Raw genomic sequence first — 6,000 nt, forward strand, 5'->3', positions numbered from 1 at the left:
ACAAGTGTTTCTCCCAAATCAATGTTGTTATTTTTAGGGCTAATTTTTACTTACTATTATGAACACGTTTACCAAAGTCTTGTTCATCCTCACTTTTTGCATTAGATAGCTTCTTCTGGGTTTAATCTCTTACTTAGTACACTACATCCATTGCTCATTTTTATTATTTTATTTGTATAATTGTTTTTTGATTCAGGAATGCTCTTTAAATAGTAATCTCGACAATTTTTCTAGTTTGAAAATGTCATTTAACCTCACTGTTACATGAAAGTCTAGCTTGGTATAGAGTTAGATGCCTATTATTCTCCTTTATAACTCAGAAGTTATTTTATGGTGCTATCAAATACATTTTTTGATGATGAGCAGTTTATTTTCACTATGATTATTGAGATTTTATAGGTGATTCATCTTTGTGAGAGTTTTTAAAGTTTTTTTCTGTCTTTGAAGCATTACATTATGATTATGATATATCGGGGTGTGAAATTGATTGGTTTTCCTATTCAGGAATTGTTATGCTACTTTGATATCAAGACTAATTGAATTTTTCTCAATTCTGAGAAGTTCTCTGCCATCTGACTTTAAATATTGCCTAACATCCTGTCTATTCTGTCTTTGTGTTATTATCATTCTGGGCTGTCTCATGTTCCCTTCAGTGTCTCAAAGCTTCTCCGTAATATTTTCCATTTCTTTCTCCTCAGCGCTATCTTCTGTGCAATCTTCAAGATATATCTTCTAATTCCGTTTTCTGCTCTACATAGTCCTCTATGTAAATATCCGGGGGAGTTATTTCAAAGTGTATATTTTCCAGTTCTAACACTTTCTATTTGTTCTTTCCCAATTTTTTTCATAATATTTTTTTTCTTTAGGATTTCTTCCTTATTGTTCTATAATTTACAGTTTTTGAGGTGTGAGTTTTGAAATTTGTCTAATTTGCCAATTCTCATAACTTTTAATTTCCAAGCCTGAAATTGTTTTCCAAGGGGTTACCACATGAATTGGATTGGGGACTTTTCTTATTTCAGTTTTCTGTTTGTATTGTCCAAGGGTTTTCCCAATGTCTGATTATTTTATAAGTAAACTTTTCAGCTAGGAGTTTCCACACCATACAGAGAAGAGACCCCACATCCAGAAGAGGTAAAGACTTCATCTTCTATTTTCCCACCTGTCCAGACATTGGCCAGCCTCCTTATTACCTCCTTCAAACTAGTCATATAGTTAAAAAATGGTCTAAACTATTTCTCATTAGGAGTCTTAAAACTTCAACTTCCCAAATATTTCTCTCTTGATATCAGGCCCAGCTCCCTCATGGGACAAGAAGAGCTTTGAGATTTCAGAAGATTATTATTATTTGGAAGAAACAGCAAAAACACTAATCAGCTCATAGGCACCAAAGAAACATCAACAGCCCAGGAACAAGAGAAAGCCAAAATGCAATAAGTAGTATGTCTTCTGTGGAAAATCAGCTAGCATTCATCTAATACCTATGAGCTAATCTATTAAAAGCTTCATTTGGAGACAGCTTTCTTCCTCTAATTCAGCAAATGCATTAGTCAGCAGGACAAAAACTCATTTCAAGAATATTAACAAAATATTCCAAGATGATTTTAAAGATAATAAGATGCATCCGTTTGGAAGAAAAGCAGATTAGGGCTTCCCGCAAGTACATTGTTGAAGATAGTCACTGAAACCTAATATCTTAAAAGCATTTTCCTTCCTAACCTGTGATGATCTCCAAAAAGGCTTTTCAGGCAAACACTCCTGCTCTGGACCTACAGACAAGTGGTAGCACTAACGAGGCCAAATCTCATCTTCAGTGAATGAAAGGAGTGCATGGCCTCTACCTGCACAACAGGGGAAAGTTAATCAATATGTAACGACTGAATCATAAATTTGTCAGGAATGAAGATACAACGCGAAATAAACAACTTGGGCAGCCTTTCCATATTTTGACAATTACTTCTGTTGTCAGCTGGGTTTTCAGCTCCAGATGTTGTTACTTATGAGGCAGAGGTACCATCTGCCTCAAGAGTAAGTGCTTTTTTAACTTTCTGTAGCCAGGACAATTTCCCAGATGTTTCCTCTTCTGCAAAAGTTAGCAGGAGGAAAACAATGAATACAACCTGTCACCGAGAAGACTGCGGGCCAGGCGCAGCTGCAGCGGCAGACTGACCTTCAAGAACACAGGTGCTCTCCTTTCTGCCTTGCTCAGTGAAGGAGGGGGCAAGCCTGTCAGTCGAAAGAATGTCATTCTGAGTCGCAAGGAGACAGAGAGGGTCCATGTCAGGGAACTCACATTCTAATAGAAAGAAAAACCAATAGCAGGTAAACAAATAAATTGTGTCTGACAGAAATAAATGCTGCGCTATGAAGAAAAGAAAATTGAGACATGAGACAGTAATTGAGGGATGGCGGTGGGTAGCTATTTTAGATATTTAGATAAAGAAAATCTTCAACAATGTGGTGAAAGCTGGGGGTCAGAGGGCTTGGTAGAGGGGGGAAATACGATAAAATGGGGGATATCCTCAACAGTGTCAACAATTAAAAAAAATAAAAATTAAAAAATTAAGAAAAAAATGAAAGAAAATCTTATAAGAGGTGACATCTGAGATGAAACTGAAAGACAAGTAGTAGCCAAACTACTTTGAACATTCTAGAATGGTTTTATACTTCTTAAGAATAATGAGCTTATATGTTTTATAACATGTTACTTATTCAATGTGTTATAAAAGCATTTCTATTTTTAAATACTCTTTTCCAGCATAGTCGTAACATTTCATTGAAAGAGAAATAAAAACAACCAAGATATTAAATATCATCCATAATCCCACCACTTGAACACAATGACATCATCAAGTTAAAGTTCTACAGTTTTCTGCTTCTTCCATCCTTCCATCTCTATGACACTGTTGCTAGTCCCTACTGCTGCACCGGAAATAATCACTAGCAGCAATGTGATTGATGACCGCATTACTGACCAGCACTCTGTATTAGCATTCTACTATTTAATTCAAATGTGGTGGATAATTTGCAAAGCCTCAGTAATTCTCTCATTGTTTGCCTGGACATCATTTTACCTTGCCAATGGAAAAATCAGTTCAAGTTCAAGTCTTGATGGCTGCAAAGCATCCTCAGTTCCCTTTTTACTGTGGGAATGAGCTGCAAGCACCACACAGCAGGTCCACAAACCACAGCAATGGTGACAAATGGTAAGCATGAACTCTGTGCCCAGCAGCCAATTAAAGAACTTACATCTGTTATTGAATCTTCACACAACCTATTCTATTATTGCCAATGCAAATGTCCCCATTTTAAAAGTGAGGCTCAAAGAGAGTAAATATGTTTCCCAACATTATATAGTAAGTGGCAAGCAAAGGTTGGTGTGCAGAGCTGGCTGATTTAATCAGCCCCCCTCTACATCAGGGGTTGGCAAACTACACCTCAAACCAGCTCACCACTTGCTTTTGTACAGCCCATGAGATAAGAATAGATTTTATATTTTAAAATGATTGATTAAAAAATAAATAATGGTTTCTCATGACACATAAAATTATATGAAGTTCAAATTTCAGTGTCCATAAAGTTTCATCAGACCACAGGTACACTCACTCATTATGTATTGTCGGTGGCTGCTTTCAGGCCACAACAGCAGAGCTGAGTAGTTGCAACAGAGATCAAAAGCCTATAAAATCAAAAATAATTATTGTCTTTATTTAAGAAGTTTCTCTAGATAACCCAGCACCACCAAGGCAATAAATGAGCGATATGCTATATCATTCCAAGTTAGATCAGCAAAACAGAGCTACTGTAATAACTATTATGATAATGGAGGGCTTGATATAGAAATCAAGGCTTAGAAGAATGCGGAAGGAGCTGGAAGAGCAAAGACCTGGAGGGTACAGAGGATTAAGGAAACTGCTACCATTTACCTCAGCTTGAATCACTATAGAGGATGGAGACAGCAGAGCTCATGGGAACCTCCAAGGAACCACTACATCCGGCTTCACAACCTCCAAGAGGGAGCTGGTGGAAAGGTCTGCAAAACCACCATGTCTGACAGTCGCTATCTCCTGAGAACAATGCCTTCTCTTTTACTTTTCATTTCCAAATCTCTTCAGATTCCTCCCAGTGGTAAACTCTGACCCAGAGCTATACAGGAAGAAGGATTCTGGAAAACATAGGCCCCAGTCATAGAAGGGAGTGGTGATTATGCAGAGTTAAAAACTATAAGAACCAGCACAAGAACCAACCAACCAGCACTTGACAATACCATAGGCAATGCTCCGCCAGTGGTAACTGGTACCTGCAGAGGGCCTCTGACCTTGCCTTTGGTGATGGGGATGTAGATTGGAGCACTAGAGAACCCAAGAAAGTTAGGGTGTAGCCTCCTTCACCTGGGCCCTCTAGGTGTGAGAGGGGTACCTGCCTGGCCTTCCAGCGTACCTCTTATGCACAGCACCTACACTGCCTCTCCTTTGGAATTAGTATCAGGCTCAAAACCCAGACTACATTTTATCATCTTCATCATCGTCATTGCCATTATAGTTGTTAAAAGGCCCTTCCATTTAAAAAGTGCTACTTTTTGCTTTGAGCTGTGCTGGGTTCTTTGTAAACTTCATCTGATTTAATCTACTCAATAACACTTTCAGGTAGGGAGATTTAACCTCTTTTTACAGATGAAGAAACTAAAGTTTGATGTTATTAAGGAACTTATTCAATTTCACAGCATAAATGGCAAAGTCAGAACTTAAATCTCTGTTCTCTGTAACTCCCAAACCCAACGTATTGAACCACCATGCTATCTGCCGAAGTCAAGTTCTTCTCAGATGCTGCCTGTGGTACCCTACCTTTTGCTCTGGCCTCAAGTCAAAGAACCTTTGTTTGTTAGTTATCTAATTATCCACAACCATGGTCCCAACCTCCCTCCCTCAAATCAGACCCTTAGAAAGTTCCAGATTCAACTAGATTCCACTAGATTCTTTCTCGATTAGAGTATTAGCTGCTGATTTCACCCTAGATGGGGATGAAGATCAGATATATTGTTCTTCTGTTACGTGTTTTGCGACTCTGCACAGCACACCAATAGTCACCCCATCTGTCCCACGAGAAGCTCTCAGCCTACAGTTTGGTCCAGGGCGCTGTTGACTATGACAACAAAAAGCTATTTGAATAAGTACTTTCCTCTCCTAACACACTCTAGGGTAAGAGTGCAGTGTGGGCTCTGGTATGAGCTCTCACCTGTTTTAACCCAGGCTCTCCCATTTACCACCTATACACTGAGCCTCAGTTTTTTCTCATCTGTGAAATAAAAAAAGTGATCATATCCACTTTATAAAGGGGTTATAAGGATTAAATATATATCAAGGATTATATCAAGACATTAAAGTAACTTACTGCAATGGGACACTATAAGCACACATAGTTGGCTATGATTGTTACGATTATCCTCATAAATCAAAGACTTCAAAAAACACTTGCTTTTCTAAATGATACATAATGCACTTTCCACTGAAGAAAGCTAATCGGAACAATTGTTTCTGGTGTGATGAAATGGTGTCTCAGTATAATGATGATAAAAAATAATTAATATTAGTTAGCCAGTATGGTGCCTTGTACTTTTGAAATAGCTTTCTCATTAATCATGAGCATGCACAATTATTTTTGTTCATGGACTAAATCTCCAGTTAATGGATTCTGCACCAGGGCTGTGTCAGAGCAGCCAGAAGGTGTGTGAATTTGTGAAGAAGCAGAGAAGAGCTTGGAAAGCTGGTGTTCAATTGCTAATGCATGCAGGGCCCCATGCAGCTGATCTGCATGCTAATTGCCTTGCCAGAAAGGAAATAGATTCTGCAGGGCAGACACAAACAGAGTTAGTGACAGTCTCCTTCTTCCTCTCTCCCTTTCCCCCTTGTCTCTCTTCATCCAGTTCTCTATCTCCATGATTCGTCCTCTATGTCACACACACACACACACACACTCTCTCTCTCTCTCTCTCTCTCTCTC

This window comes from Phyllostomus hastatus, unplaced genomic scaffold (genome assembly GCF_019186645.2).
Source record: "Phyllostomus hastatus isolate PE091 unplaced genomic scaffold, TTU_PhHast_1.1 phas_scaffold_129, whole genome shotgun sequence".
In the NCBI taxonomy this organism is placed as follows: domain Eukaryota; kingdom Metazoa; phylum Chordata; class Mammalia; order Chiroptera; family Phyllostomidae; genus Phyllostomus; species Phyllostomus hastatus.